Below are 20,082 nucleotides of genomic sequence, written 5' to 3'. Positions count from 1 at the left end.
TCACAGCATATGGGCTACAAGATCCTGTTAATTTTCTATTTATTCTTTCATTTGCACCATCTTCGCTATGAGATCCCATAACAAAATGGTATGTTTTCCTTCTGATATCAATGTAATACTTTGATGCCTACCTGGCATATTGATGCAATCGGATTAGCTGAGTAAAATTAGGATATAAATGAATAAAGTTTGGATAATGTCTATACTCAGTAGCAAGTTGTCATATTACAATGAATGCCATATATCTGAGCAATTTGACTGAAAAGTTTATTTCAATTGCTTAAGATAATATTTTGAGTGTGTGACCCCATGTCTTTCCCTAGCCTTCTTTTTAAAGAATGGATTGACTTTTCCGCCCTAGTCTCTATTCTATTTTCTTGCCGCTAGTTTCTCTCTGCCTATGCTCATGGTGTTCATGGTGTAAAAGGGAGAGGCTTTGCACCAAAATCCAAGAAGGGACTATGGAATGTGATCTAATATTTCGGTTTTGTGAGTGAGTGAGAAAAGGGAAACAGGCAAAGGTGGCCATAGTTCTTGGATGCTGTGTTTCTCTGTGCCGAGCAGAGAGGCTGCATGCCTGGCCTGGTGCACAGGCTTCTGCCATGACTGAAAAGTTGTTGAGTGCCTTGCATGTACTGCATCGGTTTAAATATATCTCAATATGCACAGTTGCTCCTCCTAAAACTTAGTATCATAAGAGTGCTATGAGGAAAAATAAATTGAGACATAACATTTCGCTGAGAAGTTCTTAGATGTTGTGCCACTGAAGGTCATAAAAATGTATAGATTTGCTCACAACCACACTTTTCCACAGTCTTTTCAATTTGGAGCCAGGTGGAAAGACATACAAGTATTCCTGTGGGTTTTCTGCTTACTGGCACCTGGCTATGCAAACAGCTGTGCCAGTAGTCCCCAATCCCCGGGTTTAATTGCCATGTTTCTGTCACAGATATACAGTAATTTAGAGAAAATTCTACTTACATTGTACTTCATTTTTGTAACTGCTGTGATGGGGGCCTTCACTTTTAATGAACTAAGTACACATTTCACAAATTAAATTGTTACTTCAGTTTTAAAAGTTCTTCACTCTGTTTCCATTATATGCAGAGGCTACTGTCAGGCAATACTTAAGACTTCAGTAAGAGGTAGTTACGACAAGATACTGGAAGGAAAAATTCTCATTGGATTTATCTCGTAACCTTTGTCAAATTATGCCAGAAACTACCTCTATAAATGATGAAACTGTGACTTAGTGCACACAGTAAGCTGGGCTTCAGATCAGTATCACTATCATTATCATTACCAGCAGTAGTAGTAGTAGTAATACTGTAGTATTACTACAGTAATACTGTAGTATTACTACTTGGTAGTAATATTACCAAGCTGTAGTAGTATTAGCTCTATTACTACAAATTTAGAAGTATCATTCAATAATTTATGTTACCACGTTTTTGAAAGCAGTACCTCAAAGTAGCCATACGGTATGGTGATATACATTATTTTCTGATTTAAAGTTATTCCATAATGTTTTTTGTTAGATCTCAGAAACAGCTGCTTTGTACAGATCACCAAAAAGAAAATCATCCTGACTAGAAACTAGATACATGACCTAGCAGTTAGTTGGTCAGCAACTAAAACATAGTATGTTTATAAAGACTGACTACCAAATAACATTCTTAATAAACCTGACTCAGATATCACCAAGTACATTGTGTAGTATGCCTCCAACAATTACCTACTCAGTAATTTTCCTTACAGAAAAACATTATTTAATTTCACAGGTATTTCAGATTCAGTTAATGGATCGAAAATAATCTCACATACTTGGCAGATATGGGTTTAATACTCTGATTTGTATGTATATGCAAGCAGGCAGGCACACATGCACATAAATACAACTACGCTTTGTGGTGTATTATATTTCATGAAACAGCTGGAAATAAATATCACCCTGTAAATAAGTTGGCTCATAGGAACTGTGAGTCTAAGATACGTGAAATACAATGAGTCTCCCAATGGAAACAGTGATACACACAGCCTCGAGATGGGGCAGTACCTTTGGTTGTACATGGGCTCAACCTTCAAGTTGCCTGCAGCATCCAGGAGTAAGTAGGTCTGCAGTTCAGACAGGGTGAGTGAGTTTACAGCTCAGCTTATGATATGCTCAGAGAGCTCAAGAAAAGTGAGGCACCCCAGAGGGGCACAGCGAGGGACTGCAACCCCTTAGGGCTGGGCTACCACCCAGTGGTGGTCCATCCCAGGGGAGCCCAGGCACTGTCATGCCCCACAGGAGCAGGACACGCTCAGCCTCGGCTGCGCTGTCTGTCACGTCAAGGAACAGTATCGCAACCTGGCCCTCACATATTTAAAGTGTATTTTTATCATTTAAAGTGTATCATTTAAAGTGTATTTTTAGGAAAGCCAACCATAAAGTTATGCATTTCAGTGCTAGTTTCTGTAGAAGCAAGCCGCTATAGTAGTATACATCTTTCTTTCAGAGAGCTCTGGATTAGCTTTGAATGCAAGGAAGGGAGAGGGAGGTATGTCTAGTGCTGCTTCTGAGACCGGCATCAGCACTACTGTCACCACTACAGTCATGAGTAAACAAAGGACACACACACTAAAAAATGGCTTTGCTCCAAGCAGCACATTTATTTCAAACACACACTTGGAGCTGAGAATATTGAAAAACAGTTAGAATGTCTGGCTAATATTTTGATCACCTCATATGATCCCGTTTATAGCTCCTTTCTTGTGTACATTGGTGGCAGTGTAACAAAGGCTCTCAGAGATCCCAAAGTCATTCATATTCATTGTTTTTCCTATTGTCTAACTTTGATTATGCACAGTTTTCTTAAGAAAAACTGCTAAGCAGCAATCATTCAAGGGTGGGTAGACACAATGGGGCCACTTTTGCAGGTTTTTTGCTGGCAAAGTTCCTCTTGAAATCAGGTGAAGGAAGCAGTTGTTTTGTTTAAGAACTGAAATCAGTTGATTTTTGAGAAGCCAGACATTTTGTCTGAAAAAATGTTGAGCAGATTAATTTTGTTGACATTAGAGAGTTTTGTCCTATGCTATGGGGAATTTCATTCAAGTACAAAATGCAAGACTGGGCCCAGACATGCATGATAGTAGCAGGTCCTTTTTCCTAGAACTTTTGATTGTAGGTATTTTCACAGTTCTTAAACTTCATTGTTCCAATGAAGTTCCAAATAAAATAAAACAAAATAAGTTCTAACTTACAAAATATGCTTATGTGGAAATGTATAGGTGCATAGGCAATTGAGCAAGGCAGGCCAGAAACCCCCATGACTGAGCAAAGATCTGCTCCTCAAACTGTGGAAATGAAGAACAAGAAGGGATTCTATAAGTACATAGGTCAGAAAAGAAAGAACAAGAGGGTGTACCCTGCCAAGTAAGCAAGAAGGCTGAACTGGTGGAGACTGATATGGAGAATGCTGAGGTATTCAATGAATTCAGAGGTCCCCAGACCTCTGAGTGTGTGTGGGGGGAGTGAAGTCCTTCCCACTTTAAGCAAAGAGTAATTTCACGATCAACTGATGAAATTAAATAGCCACAAGTCCATGGGACCAGATGACATGTGTTGCAGGGTCAGAGGAACCCGGCTAGTGGTGTTGCCAAGCCACTTGCCATCATATTTGAAAAGTTGTGACAGTCAGGTGAAGTCTCTGGTAACTGGGAAAAGGGAAATATGACTCCTATTTTTAGGTGAAAGGAAGACCAAGAGAACTACAGAGTGGTGAGCTTCCCCTCTGTGCTTGGGAAGATCATGGAGCAGATCTTCCTAGAAGAGATACTAAAGGACATAAAAGACAAGGAGGTGAGCTGAGGCAGCCAGCATGGTTTTTCTAAGGGCAAATCGTACCTGACCAGTCTAGAGGTCTTTTAATGATCAAGTGACTGCAACAAGAGATCAGGAAAGATCAACTGATGTGATCTACCTAGACCTCTATAAGACCTTCATTACAGTTTCACATGATATCCTCATGTCCAAATTGGAGAGACATGGATTTGATGTATGGACTATTCAGTGGTAAAGGAATGGGTTGGGTGGACACAGCCAGAGAGTGTAGTCAATGGCTCTATGTCTAGCTGGTGACAAGTGGTGTCCCTCAGGTCACCTCCCTCAGGGCTCTATCTTGGGAGTCATGCTCTTCAATATCTTTATCAATGATGTAGACAGTGGGATTAAGTGCACCCTCAGCAAGTTTGCAGATGACATGAAGCTGACCAGTGCAGTTGACACAATAGAAGGGTGGGATGCCATTCAGAAGCACCAGGACACACTTGAGAAGTGGGCCCATGAGAACCTCATAAAGTTCACCAAGTCTAAGTGCACAGTGCCGCATCACTGTCTGAGCAACCCCAGATGTAAGAAGTACAGACTGGGAGAAGAAGTCATTAAAAGGAACCCTGCTGAGAAGGACTTGGGGGTTTTCATGGGTGAAAAGCTGGACATGTCCTGGCCATGTGCAGTTGCAGCCCAGAAGACCCACCACATTCATAACAGGTGTGGCCAGCAGGTCGAGGGAGGTGATTCTCATGCTCTACTCTGTCCCCATCTGGACTGCTGCATCCAGCTCTGTGGTCCTCAACATAAGGAAGACAAGGAGCTGTCAGAGCAGATCCAGAGAAGGGCCACAGAGATGATCATAAGGCTGGAGTGCCTCTCCTATGAAGACACACTGAGAAAGTTGGGGTTGTTCAGTCCACAGAAGAGAAGGCTGCAGGGAGACCTCATTGTGGCCTTTCACTACCTTAAAGGGTCTTATAAAAAAAAAGAGGGAGAGGGACTTTTTGTGCAAGTAGATAGTGATAGTGATAGTGATAGGACAAGGGGAAATGATTTTAAACTGAAAGAGGGAAGGTCTAGATTAGATGTTAGGAAGAAATTCTTTATTCAGAGGGTAGTGAGGCACTGGAACAGGTTGCCCAGAGAAGTTACACTTCCATTCCTGGAAGTGTTCAAGCCCAGGTTGCCTGGGGCCCTGAGCAATCTGATCTAGTAAATGGCATACCTACCAAAGGCAGAGGCACTGGAACTAGATGATCTTTAAGGTCCCTTCCAACACAAACCATTCTATTATTCTACTAAATGGATACTAAAAATAGATCAATTATTCATCATCTCTAGTCTCATGTCCCCTGACAGGTCTGGTAACAAAGCAGAGATAGAAGAATTTCCAACTAAAATAGAAATTTGGCACTTAATTGCTCCAATCATTCAGCAGTTACCCAGAGAACCACAACTCACTGTACTTCTGAGTGGCAATGGCTGCACTGTGTTAGTGGAGAAGACCATTGGGAAACTAGAGATACAGAAACCAAAATCAAAAACAGAACCAGTCTGAAAATCTGCTGTGTAAATATGCAAACATTTTTCATGAGGAAATGAGGGGCAAGTTGGGAGCAGAAATGAATGGCATCAGGCACTACCTAAGCTGACATTGTCACCAAACTGAAGTAGGACCAACCAGAAATTAACCACATACCTGCTCTTTAGGACTCCTCAAAGGGCTACAAATCAGCTCTGTAGATTGTCATCTCTGCCACAGGAAAAAAGCACCAGCCACTGGACTAAATGCTGATTTAAACCCTTGACATCTCAACCTGCTCACTTCCACAAAGCTTCATAAGAAATTAGTGACAGAACTGGTTACAGAGCTCCAAAGTCTGAATTCTTTGTCATCTGCTGCTGCAAGTCAGTGGAGTTTATAACAGAGGGTCTATAAATAGTTTTATATGCACATACTCACAAATCCCACCTAACATTAAATAATTTTATTCTTCCCGTCTTTTTACCTAGGAAAAACACCATCTGCTTTACATTCTTATTTTTGCAACTTTTGCTAGTCTAGTAAATAGTTTTGTAAGAGAAAAAGTGCCATGCTATAGCACAACCTTAACCTTAAACTTAGACAGACAGGTCAATAGCCATAATATCTGTTAAGCAGTAAAGTGTTAGATAAAAGGGAGCATTCTGGCCCACCTGAAATTTAATAGCATGTATAGATAGCTGCTGGATTTTTTCCCCTTCTTTCTAGTGAATATATAATACCAAGGTGCTTTGCCCAGCATGCTATGAGAGGGAGTAATTAGTTTTAAAAAGGGGGATACAGAAAAAGAAAGAGACAGCAAAACCTTTTATGTATCACTCACCTTTTTGAGGTATCTTGTCTTCTTAATAGGGGTAAAGAATGAGAGTAGAAGTAGCATTTGAAAGACAAAATCTGTAAATCCAAACAGTTTTTAATAAAATGTTTTATTGTTCTAAGTATCTCTTAGAAACAATTATATTTTTTCTGTCCTCTATTTGCAAAAAGGTCAGAACTGTGTCTTTTTAAATGAAGATGCCAGTATTGCTAAACTCACAGTTTTCAGCTTTTTTCTCTATGAATCATGGCTGGGCTTCGAGAACGAAGATTTGGGAAGGGCTCTACCCATGTTTGTTGCAAGCGCATTGGTGGCTAAAAAGGCCAATACGAGACAGGCATGACCGGTGGCAAAAGGCACAGCAGAAAGACTCCTTAGATGGTGTATTCTGCAAGGCATGATTCTTTCTGTGTTGTCTTTTCTTCTCTATGAATATATTACTTCAAAATGTCCACAAGAGGTGACTAAGAAGTTTGTACATGTGATTTTCTTTAAGGAGATGTAAGTTTTCAAGAATCTACAAATCAGAAAAGATTAACACAGAAAAGATTAACACAGACATACTACTATAATTTATTTTTAGATTTTTTTTTAAATAGACTATATTAGGCATTTTTTATAAATATTATTTTTGTTACATCTTTCTACAACACACTGTTCAGTAGTGTTCTATTTGTGACAAGTGCTTTTAAAATTAAATTAATTGTTGGCAACAGTGATAAAATTAAATTGTTGAATTTTTTATACTAGAGCACAGTTTTGAGCACTAGTAGTTGCAATAAAGAAAATAAAAATATTATATTGAGACTTTTTTTTCTCCTTGTAGCATATTCAGAAAAGGAGAAGTAAGAATCATGTTCTATAGCAGGTCAATAATGCTAAGATGATCCCAGGTGGGGGCAAAAAACTGGAGTCCTTTATTGGACATACAAGCTGATATTTTAAGGGTCTGTAGTCTACATATTCATAGGGGGGCCAAGCTATTATAAACAGGGGGTTTTACAAGAATGAGGTAAGGGAAAAACCCAAGTTACACCTTTTGGGTTTAGCACTTACATCATGGGGACACTTATTTTAGGATTATATTTTTGAGGATTTACATGGGGGAGAGATATTCAGTGTTTACAGAATACACAGGATACACAGAGAGAGGGAAAACAACAATAGACTTTATGCAGAGACTTGATAACATCATAGCACAGTTTCTCTTATCTTGACAGGACATTCCAGACAGGTGACATCCTGTCTAGTCCTCAAATGCAGGTTTTTTCCCCAGCTTTTGTAGCCCGAGGTTTCTGTTTAAACCCAGCAGTGTCTTTTTCTGGTATCCGAATTTTCGGGCTCCAACAATGTTCTTAAAAACACAAGAATTAAGGTCTTTTTACATGGAGGGAGTTTTCATATATCAAAGAAAATCTACTCTGCTGTGCTATCAGAACACAGAAGGAAAAATTATGTAAGAAAGATTTATTTTTCATCACTTTGAAAAGTGTGGTTTTCTCCAAAATTGTCAAAATTTAATGCTAATACCTGTGACTATATAAAATCTAGAAGTCTATACTCTTTCAAACTGATGGTCCTGTTCCTAGCAGGAAATAATGAGTTTGAGCAAAAATCAGACAATTACATAAACTCTGAATGCAGTCTCCGTGCAAGCTTGGCAGTGAAACCCACCTCCCACTTTACTGTCTTTGCCTGCGTCATTCTGGATGTTCCACCGGGAAGATGCTCCTGGTTAGATCTGTCCCTCTCCTTTACTAAAAATCAACAAGTTTCTTTAAAACCCTAATGTGGTTTCACAGCATCCTCAACGTTGAATCAATAAACTGTGAGGAGAAGCAGGTATGCAGCAGTAGTAGAGGTGCCTAACTAGATTGGTGCAGGGACCATTTAAGCCAGCATTTCCCCTGGAACATTGGTAAACCAGAAAATTAAAATGGAATTATTTTGCTAGCGTTGTAGTGTCATAAGTCTGTATTCTACCCTCAGTGCAGTCATCAGCCCAGGCAAGTTCAAACCTGGCCTCCTGTTTACCTACATGTTATTTGTGTATAACCAAAGCATTGGGTTAAGAAAAATGTACAGTAGAAAAGCTGCTTCTTACTGCATCTACACAGCTTAGATCTTTTTTCTTCCATTATACAGGATCTTCAGTGTCTCAATAGTCTATCTCTAGTTTAAAATGGCTTGAGGCACTGAAAATTGTGGGCAGAAGAATTTAAGTTTGTATTACATTTGCTTTAAAAATCAAGTTTACATTAGTTTATAATATTGAATAATGAAATGTGGCATATCAGAAGATGTTAAATATTTTTAAGAAGTTAGCATCATGCTGTGCACTTTACAAATGGATCTATTATGTCTGAGATTTCTAGCTAAGTGATAAGTGTCTTTTGGCATCATGTGTCAAGGAAGTACCATATGCTCTTCATCTGCCTTCTAAGAAGTTACAAATGATACCATTCATCTGATCACATGACAGACCTGTTGCTTCTTGTCATTATGTGATGCCTACCTGTTCTAAATGTGGTAGAGATCCATTTTCCGGCATTCTCTTGCTTGTGTGTTTCACTTTAAATTAACAGGGAAATCTTCTGGAGGTTTTAAAAACACATAACTGGTTCTCCTTGAAGTCCTTTCTGTTTATGCTGTGACCAGGTATCGAAGCAGTCTAAGCACACAAACTGCTTTGAAATATACTTAACTAAACTGAAATACAAGCTAATGCCTTTGTTTATAGCCTTTATGTATTTTACAGTGTTGAAGATGGGAGTATGTTTCAGAAAAGTCTGAAAAAACAAAAACATGCATGTGCACATGGAAGATCGTAGCCATAAGATAAATAATTGAAACATGTTGGGAAACTCTTTGTGAGATATAAGTGAATTCATTGTGTCCACTGGGATATTTACCAGATGAAAAGTGTGACAATGACAGTACCCTTGTTGTTTAGTACATAATTTAGAGTATTTCTAATGAATATTTCATGCAGTATCATTTGTGTATGAATTGTAAGACATGTATATCAAGATTCACTAGGGGCACTGTCAAACTCCTCAGTTTGAAATAAGCACTTATAAATTACTTAAGGATATTGTAGGAAAAGGGATTAGTGTATGTTCTTTTTTTAAGCAAATCATTATGTCCCTTCCTGGGGACAATAAGCAGCATTGCTTAGCAAAGGAAGAACATTGAAACAAAGAAAAATAAAATGTTTTTGTTTTCACCTTAACAAGCAACTTATGTCCCTAGAAATTCCATGGAAAAATTTGGAAATGCATGTAATTTTTAAAAAAGAATGACCAGAAGTAATTTTCTGTAAATAAGGAAATTTGTATCTTATGAAGCCAGGGGAGTTTTGAAAAGTATTTGTTAAATCAGTTCAAAAATAAGAACAAATTATTATTTATATCTATATTTACGCATCTTAAAAAAATAATTGAGATTAATTTTTCCTGTAACAGTGAGGATTAGTTCATAATTCAGTTTAGTTCAAATTTTTTGCTATGAAATATGTTGAAAAATAGACATTATTCAGTTTTCACAGTCATCAAACACAATGGAACTGAAGTTCACAAGTGATTGGGAAAAGAACGTATAAAGTATATAAAAGAAAACTGAGAATTAAGAATTCAACTAGTTGTACCAAAATAAGGACTGTCATCTCTTTCTAAATCATACCTAAAATGAAACAAACAACAAAACCAGTATCTGTCTGCATCTACATGTAAATAGACATGTGCATGTCTCTACACATATGCCTGTTTAAACCCTTTTAAAATGAGTATTAAAAATGAAGTTCTTGAATCACTGCAATTCATCTTGAGAAATATTTTGGTTTCTAATATTGTGAACATCTAGCAAATCCAGTTAGTTTTAAACATTTATAAAGTGGTAGCATTGCTGCTCCATTTTCTGCAAAACTAAGTCCACATCTTTTCAGATTTCTGTAAGAGTCTGTGAGGATGTTCTTCATCTGTTCCAGAATAGGGATCTCTAGAATAATAGCTTTATGAGCTAGGCCAATATATATTTGTAAAGCTTGTTCAAGCTTGTTTTCTTCTTATTTATTTGGGGGTTGTATTTGTTTAATAACAGTTTTGAATTTACTTGATATAGCAATACTTCCAGGAATGACAAGAACAAATCTGTAGTAGAACAAAACTAAGTATACCTTTGTCAATTCATTAATAATTAACACTTTCAGGAATTCTTTTTTTTTTTGTGTAAAAACATAACTAAAATTGTCACTGGCATTATTTTTTTCCCCAAATGTGTTAGCAGCTTAGTTGTACAGTAAGCAAAACTTGATGTCTCAAATAATTCCTAAAGGCCAAGATTCAGCAAAACATGTTCTCAGTTTAAAGCACGTATTTAAATCTGCTGACGTTATGGAACTCAGATATCTGCTTAAGGACATTCTTCAGTCAATGCATGGATTCCCACTGCAGTCTCTGGCCTTGCTCTTACAGTTTCAATGATGCCTCTTGGGCACAGCGCCAGTAAACTGAATCTTGAATCCACTCAAGTCAAGAAGAACCCTTGTTACTGATTTCACTATGTACAAAATGAGGGCATGTGCAGGGAAGTGCAGCTCTCAGGTAGTGCTCGTTACACTGCAACATGCTTTGGGCTTTCCTTTTTTATTTTTTTCTGTAATCAGAGATGATAATTTACAGAAAGAGCTGTTGTTTTTCTTTCTTTCCCTACACTTTTAGAAGGAAGGAATGTAATTCTGTTTCTGACTCTTGAGGTTTCATGTGAATCATATTCGGCTGCACCTGGATACCTCTTCTGCTTCAATTAAACCAACCCAAGACTTTGTGGGAGGTGGGCTCTTTATTTTTATTTGAAGCGTTTTAAGTTTAGAATATATTTCAACTAATTTAAAATAATTTTCAAACTTTATCTCAATGTCAAAGAAATTATCTATAGAGATAGTTCAAAACTATAAAAGTAGTTTCTGCATTTATACAAATGTATATTTCTTAGTAAGTGAGTTGCTGGGTTTGCTTTTCCAGATCCTATTTCAACTTACAATTTGATTTAGTTTTTTATTTCACAAATACGTTAAGGTATTACTTTGCAACATCCAAATCCATTCATCAGTGGGGTCTATTATGTTAAGGGTTGAGTTTTAATCTCTTTTTATGTTAGGTTTTCATCTCCATCTCTCTCTCCTCATCTATAGAGTAAGTGTGATAGCACCTTCTTAGAGGTTTATATGAATTAACTAGCTAGAATAGATTTGTCTATCTGTGTTAAACTCAGTTGAATTGATTTTTCCAGCTTTTTAAAAAAGTGCATGGAGAACAACTCGTATTATTTCTGCATGTAACAGTCAAGTTTTTTGCATTTAAAGAGTTTTGAATTTTAGAGACAAGCCTTAAATTTTGTGCTTGTATTTTAGAAAGATTTTTCAGGCTTTGTCTATTTTTTTAAGGGCAAGCTAAAAGTAATAAAATGGTTACTGATATATCCAGTATCAGAAGGCATTGGAAAATCAAAGTTCTGATCAAGGTCAAGAATTTTAGCTCAAGGTCACTAAAATCTGGTACCTGCAAATAACCACAACCATAATTTCCTAAATGGTCAAGGGATGAGAAATGCTGCTCTGCAATTTGAAAAGCGCCATTTGGTTTTTAACAAGAAATAAGAACGTTTTCTCTATTTTCTCACTAGGACTGCTATTCAAATGTCACTATGTTCTCATAGTAACATTATGTACAAATTAATACACGAAGTTATTGAAGCTGAAAATTTTTACCTGTTTTAGAAGCGTAAACTTAAGCTCTACTGCAAGTAGAAACATTACGGCTTTAACAGCATTTATGAGAGTTGTTAAATAAACACAGCTACATTGAAACACGTGTTATAAAATTTTAAGAAAAGAAGAAGAAATCTTATTTGAAGGTGGAAATATCAGAGTGGAACAAGAAGCAAAACAGTGCAGAAGGGTGGGCAAATGATAGGAACCTTCAGGTTTATATCTACAGGAAGAGATCTTTAATATGCAACTCATAAAACTTGGTGAGGTAATTCCTAAAGTTGTTATCAAAACTTCCAGTGTATTCAGTGAGCCAAAAGTTTTGCTTCATGTCTTCACAGCAGTGAAAATGCTCCCTGTCAGAGTTTTCGCAGTGGAAAATATTTTCAATTCCAGTCATGGTGAAGGTCATTTGCTCTAAGTCTCTATAACATGTGAGTAGCTGTTTGTGTTCACTATAAAATGGACAAATTTTCAGACAGGTTAAATCTTATCCAGAGATTCTGAAAGCTGTACTGAAAAACCCTGTAAATAAAAGATGACTTCATTTTCTCAGGGATCATACAACAGCTATAAGAACATGTAGTACTGGCAGGGGAAAGTAATAAAATACAGAAGAATAAACACAACATATGTATCCTTCCTTGATCTTTCTCCAGATTCCTGTCCATTTTTTCTCCTAGTGTTTGAATTCTTCGCATATTTAGAGAGATGCGCACTCAGAGGGTATTTTTGCTGAGCTCTTGAGGTAGTGAAGTATAAATCCAACAGGCGTGTTGTATGACTAAGGGGTTTAGTGGTCTTTTGGGGCGGGGGTGTGGGGGGTGGGAAGAAAAGGAGAAAGAAAACAAACACCAAAAACCAGAGGAAGCTCAGAGGAAGCTTCTGGCCACTTGCAACAGAATGTTAATAGCTTCATGTCACTTTAACTCTGACAGCTCTGAAGTGAAAGACCACTAATCTCTGTTTGTAATGTTCACAATTGAAAAGTAAGTATTCTTACTTAAGCCAGGGATAAGCATTAACAGTCTGGAAATGAAGGGAATGTTCTGTAACTTATTTTAGAATCAACAAATACCTCCCTCCAAAGCCTTGGAAAATATATATTTTTCTTTCTTCTGTGAAAGCACAGGTTATTTAACTGGAACACTGGTTTCAGGTTCACAAGTCATCAAGGGTACATCTTTGTAGCCTGCTCCAAATTTCAGGTACAAATTATAATGCATGTTTGCTAGAATGGCTTAGGAATCTTCTGAGTACAGGCTTGGGATGTCTTTGTTTTTCAAAATTTATTTCCTTTAAAACTTTATCTAGGAAACAATTACAGACAATGTACTGACTCAAAGTGAGGAAAAAAATTAAAAAATAAAGTAGCCACAAAAATTGTGATTGCTTAGAATCTGTTTTGCTCTTTCTTTTTTGGAATTTTGTAAACAATTGGGATTTTCATTTTTCATTAAAACTTGTGCATGAATATTCTGGACATAATAAATACTCCCTTAAAGTTTTCTTTCCCTAAAGAAAACTTCTGTGAGAAGATTTCTCACAGAAACTTCAGACTTCTGTATAGCAACATATGGCACAATTTTTCTAAGAGCACTGCATATGATTGGCCAAACTCTGTGCTTTTGTCTGAGAACCTATCAAAAAGTGAATATCCTGGAAAAAGTGTTATTTTAACCATTTCAATCCTAGATCTAGGTGCAGAAGTATTCCAGTGGTTGCATTGCTGACTGTATATTTAAATCAGAATGACTTTAGCCAATAATTTTAATATGAGTATTTTGAATAAATAATCTGAGAATCTAGAAACTTATATTGTTTTAGTCTTTCTCATCTTGCTTTATTTTCTTAATCTTTTGTTCTTCCTGATCATGCCTAACCAGTTGCATTCTCATTTGCTTCTGAAATTTGCTTTTATGTTCATATGTATAAATGTGGCAGCAGCAGGCATATATAGCTGTTTATTGCATGATATCAGATCCTTTGTTCTTTGGATTTATTTCTATTGCTTGATGTTATCAGCTGATAAGTCTCATAATCATAGCCTTCACAAAAAGTTTGGCATTCCTTTAACTATAGATGGATATATTATGTTTAAATATATGTATCTGAAAAGGCAGTAAATTCCATAAATAATATTTAGTAATTTCATTTTTCTTGTCAGAAAGGCACATGATAATCTTCTTTTTAAAGTGGCTAAGTAATGATTTCTTATATGTTAAAATTCCAGCTGGGTGAAAATTATAATTCAATTAAAATACACAGACATCATCTTTTCTGACATTTTTATATGTATAAAATAACATTACGCACACATCACAGACATCAGATTCTTGGGTTTGCAGGCATGTTTTTCTGTTTGGATATAAAACAAAAGAACCAGTTTTAATGAAGTTTCACCTATTTTTTCTAATCAGTGTAATTTCAAGTTATAGATATAGTAAATCTCATTGTTCCATAGCCATTTCACAGATTAAAAAAAAAAAAGAAAAAAAAAAAAAAACAAAATCAACCAACCAACCAACCAAAAAAAAACAGCTTTCCTTGGTTTATGGGTTTTGATTCTTTTTTTGACCTTCCATACAATCCTGAACTATTTAATTCCATACGCTGAATATAGTAAAAAGAATTATTTTTCTCTGCAGAAATGACAATTGTTTTCAGATTAATCAACAAATGTTTTCTCAGGAATTAAATCAATAACTGTTACCAATTCCATGATCTAACTTTCTCCAAAACTATGGCCAAATGTAGGCTATTCAACATATTCAAAGTATTTTTCCATTAATTGAAATTATTCAAGTCAATTGCAAGAAATTTAGAGCTTAATGCGGATTTAATGTAATTTTTATTTATTTTTTTTAACTGAATTTATTCAGGTTTATTTAAAAATGTAGTTTAAATAAAATACATTCTAACAAAAACTGAACAGTTAATTTTTTAAAACTTTGTCTTTCTCTGTGTTGGACAAACAAATACTGAGCAAACTGTTGTCAAGTCACATAGCTTCTATTTGGGTGGTATTTTCTGTTTGTCTTTCACTGAACATTCCATTATCAAAATATGAACATAGTTGAAAATTTGCTACAAAATGCTAATACATTTGTTAGGATATTAATTTATGTTTTATAGCTTCCTCCTATACGCTTCTTGTTTAGTTGACCAGGGCAAATGCTTGAGATGCAATAGTAATGTTTCTAGACTTCAGATGGGTTGAGAGATAGTGGAAAATATGTTTAATGCCCATATTTATATATTGACACTTGAAGAGTTGTATTTTCTACCCAGATAATATTTTTGCTTATAAAATGTTTTTATTTATCCTCCTAGTTATGAATTACTTGAAGCAAACATAATTTCCAGTCAGCAGGAATTCACTTAGTATAGTGTATGAAAAATTGGATGTATTTTCTAGTGGTATTGCTATAATCATATACACTTAAATTCTTACATCCAAATCTATATACTGTAACTGCTCTGTAAGTTTTCATGAAGTGTACTAATATGTTGAGTAGTAACTACATTCACTTAGATTTTATGACAATTAACCATGTAAAGGGTTAAATTTCAGAAATAAGCTAAATTCTTTTATTTGTTCAGATTTCACTTATTGTTCTTTTTTCCTTTCAGTCCTCCTTTGCTTCATTAGATGCAGTAATATCTCTCTTGCCTGTGACAATTTCCATTAATATCTCAAAGGCAGCTATTAAGTATCATTACAAGAGAAGATTATAGAAGGATACTACATACAATAACACTGAAGATAAAGACAATAGTCACATTTTCATTTGTTTCTTTGTTCTAAAAATGTAAATCAAATTTCAGGCTCTTTCAAGCATTCTCTGCTCTGCTTATGCTTTCAGAGTCTTATAAAAAGAACAACCTTCATGGCCAAATAATTAATCTGTTAGGATTACCTCAACAAAGAAAGTATTGCTCCTGTCAGAGATTTTTTCAGCCTTGTACCCCCCTAGAAAAATAACTGTCAGAAGAAAAAAAGAAATTATTTCAGTTACATATATTTTTTTAAATCAGAGAATTTCGTTAAAGACATATTTTAAAAGTGCAGAAGCACTTATAAAGTATTCAGCATTAAAAGCCAGTCTGTCACACCATCTAAATATTTGGTCAAACAGCTCTTAGAAAATTATCTAAACATATCTATGGGAATTTAATTATATCTAAAGGTCATTTTAATTCTTGATACTATGAAAGAAAATTGAAATCACAAAATTTCTGCACTGGAAATTTTGCTATCCTTACAGTATGAATCCTCTGAGCCATGATGATTGATACATCTTAGAAGCTAACAGGTATGGAAGCATTTCTTCTTTTCCTCAGTTAAGCAACTGAAAAAATGGGGATAAATTAATGGGATATGATTGTGGGCTTGTTCCAATTAGCTTTGTATGCCTTATGATTGGTTGTCTTTGGAGTCAATGGAAAAAGACAGTCAATTCAAAAGCAACTTAAGTCACCTAAAAAAGAGGATCCAGGGAACTACAGGCCTGTCAGGGGTTCAGTGCCTGGGAAGATTATGAAACAGATTATCTTGAGTGTGATCACATGGCACATACAGGACAAACAGGGGATCAGGCCCAGACAGCACAGGTTTAGGAAGGGCAGGTCCTGCCTGACTGACCCGATCTCTATCTATGATCAAGTGGCCCATCTAAAGGATAAGGGGAAGGCTGTGGATGTGGTCTACTTGGACTTCTAATGCCTTTGATACCATGTCCCAGGGTGTTCTGAAAAAGCTGGCAGCCCACGGCTCGGACAGGGGCACTCTGTGCTGGGTTAGGAACTGGCTGATGGCCAGGCCCAGAAAGTGGTGGTGAACGGGGCTGCATCCAGTTGGTGGCTGGTCATTTGTGGGGTTCCCCAGTGTTCAGTGTTGGGCTCAGTCTTGTTTGCAGAAGTGTTGATCTGCTGGAGGGTAGGAAGTCTTTACAAAAGGATCTGGACAGGCTGGATTGATGGGCTTAGGTCAGTGTTATGACTTTCAACAAGGCCAGGTGCTGGGTTATATTCTTGGATCACAACAACCTCATGCAGCATCAGAGGCTGGGGGCAGAGTGGCTGGAAAGCTGCCTGGAGGAAAAGACCTGGGTGTGCTGGCCAACAGCAGCTGAACATGAGCCAGCAGTGTGCCCAGGTGGCCAAGAAGGCCAATGAAGTTCTGGCTTTTATCAGCCATAGTGTGGCCAGCAAGATCAGGGCAATGATCATCCCCCTGTCCAGGGCACTGGTGAGGCCACACCTCAAATCCTGTGACCAGGTCTGGGCCCCTGACTTCAAGAAAGACATTGAGATGCTGGAGCGTGTCCAGAGAAGGGCAACAATGGAGGTGATGAAGTGTCTAGAAAACAAATCCTATCAGGAGAGCCTGAGGGAGCTGGGGTTGTTTAGCCTGGAGAAAAGGAGGTTCAGGGGAGATCTCATCACTCTCTACAACTCCCTGAAAGGAGGGTTGGTCTCCTCTCTCAGGCAACAAACGATAGGATAAGAGGAACTGACCTCAAGCTGTGCCAGGGGTAGTTACGCTTGGACATCAGGAAGAATTTCTTCATGGAAAGGGTTGTCAGGCACTGGAACAGACTGCCCAGGGAGGTGGTGTAGTCACCGTCCCTGAAAGTATTCAGGAAATTACTCAACATGGCATTTAGTGCTATGGTATAGTTGATATGGTGGTGTTCAATCAAAGGTTGGACTCAATGATCTTGGGAGTTCTGTGAATCTATGTTCTATGAAATTAAAGTCACCTCACAAAGGTATCTGGTTTTCTCTTCCAATTCTATTGGGAGATGCAATGTGCCATCAGAAAAATATAGGGTTCAAAGGTTAACGTGTTTGTGAACAACTTCAAGATCTTTGTGGGCATAGGATATATAACAGATATAGAGTTAGAAAATTAATATGCAGATATACTTGTTTTCCAGTTGAAGAATAAAGTTTCATATATTACCAGCTTTTGTTTCAATTGAAAATGCATTTTCTCCACAATGAAAAATTACCCAAATAAATAGTATTTTTGGTAAAACTGCAAACAAATATGGTCTTTGAATGTGAGATGAAACAAGCAACTTTGATACCTTTCAGTTTTCCAAACTAGAAATACTCATTTTTCATAATTCAACTATAATCTGATCAGCTATCAGGGCAACTAGAATTAAACTATTTCCCCAGGTTTGACTTTTGGATAGACTGTCTCTCCGAAGAGAAATTTGTTCAATTGCTTCCAGCTATTATGATTCAGGATGTTAGAACTTCATCAGTCATACTACAGAGAGTGTAGACTGATGCAAGAATTTGCTTCTCAGAAGGAAGTGGTTACATAATGGGTGAAAATAGTGTTTCTGAATTTGCTTACACATTGTTGCGTAAAAAACTCATGGTTCATGTGCTTCAGCTCTGATCAAGCTGAAGAATGGAAAATGAGTGACAACATCAGGTTTTAAAAGTCTTAGTCAAGCAGCAAAATAAGGTGCCTGATATTCTGTCCTAAACATCCAATTGTGTTTGTGATTATACCAGTGGTTTTTGTACTTGAAGTAGTGTGTTCACATGCAATATATGGACACTCCTTCAAGAGTGTATTTCTGGCTGGAGGTGCCTGCTGCTCCAGGAGAAGTGGAGCTGACTCCTGTTCTCTTTGTCACTGCCCAGAAAGAATACTATGACCCTTTTTATCAGAATAAGACCTTCTGTGTTCTTCCTCCAGACTAGAAGCCATATCCAGGTCTGTATGCAACAGCAAGTGGTTATGATTTTCCTACTTAAAAAGAAAGCACAACAGGAGTGACCATATTTGCTAGAATAAGCACTGACTGGTAAAATCATTACTAAGTTATATTTAATCAGCAAGGTGCTTTCAGTCTCTCTTCAATGATGACTAGTCAGATGGAAGTTCATTTCTGCTCATATCAGAAGCTGTCAGTCCAGTACCTTCTGCCAGCCTCATAATGATTTCAGAGCCAAAACGCTTTTCAGACTGACACAGATGAAATTGACCTCAGTGCTTTAGTACATAGTTAGCATCTTTGAAGTAGGTTGCAGTGGTTTTGAGTCTAGGCCTTCCTTCCTGGCAACCAAGTCGGAACCAAGGAAGTATTCCATCCTATTCCTTTATGTATATATATATATATATATATATATATATATATATATGAGGGGAGGAGAGATTGAGTCTCTCTTCTCTTCTGGCAAGGTTTGGAGACAGCAGATTCCCGCAGCCGATCTCACTCGTGTGGGGGAGCTGAGGTCTGGTTGGGCCTATGAGGCCTGTTGTTTCTGCTGATCCAGGAGGCAGAGGGTGGTGGTGGCGTTTGGTGCAATTCTGCTTTCTCAAGGGGAGTATTAAGATTTTCTTTTGCTAGTTCTTTATTGATTGTGTATACCTGTTTTGGTTCTTTTAGTTTTTGTCCCTTTTTCCCTTTTCCCTTTGTAACTGTATATAACTGTGATACATGTAAATATATATATTTTGCTATAGTTCTGCTATTTCAGGTTTTTCATAGTTTTTTTCCTCTCACTCTTTGCCAGAGAAGGGGTGGGGGGAAGGAACCTTTTCACTGGGTCCTGGGGACTTGGTGGGGAGCCAAATCAAAACTAAGACATAGGTTCAGCCATTCATTAGTAGTTCAGAAATGCAAGACTATGATGTCAAAGGTGCCATTTCTACCTTTGGAGTCCTCAAAGAGTCTTGGGTAGAATTACACCACCCACACCGAATGTCAGTATTAGGGATAAGATGCTTTCACTTAGAGTACAAAGGTGGAGTGAACAAAGCTTTACTGCATCTTTTCACTACGTGTGTAGTTATAATAGAAATGTCACTTCATACAGATTTTAAATTTCAAACTATAATTTAATAGACAGAGGCCTGCAGTCAGTACTCAAGAATCACTTAAACAGCAGGATAAGGCTAACCTTTTTTTTGCTTCTTCTCCAGCTATCTAAGCTATTTCTTTTAAACTAAAAAAAAAAAAAAAAAAAAAAAAAAAAAAACAAAAACCACAACCCTCAGGACATTACTTTTCAAATTTCTATTTTAGTTACAGAACCTAGTTTATATCAATTAGTATTTGTAATAGCAAGGTAGTACTGAACATGAAGTGATCTCTCTCTGGGAGGGAGGG

Source organism: Lepidothrix coronata, unplaced genomic scaffold, assembly GCF_001604755.1.
Source record: "Lepidothrix coronata isolate B3197 unplaced genomic scaffold, Lepidothrix_coronata-1.0 Scaffold31, whole genome shotgun sequence".
NCBI lineage: Eukaryota > Metazoa > Chordata > Aves > Passeriformes > Pipridae > Lepidothrix > Lepidothrix coronata.
Note: the sequence above shows the minus strand (reverse complement) of the source record.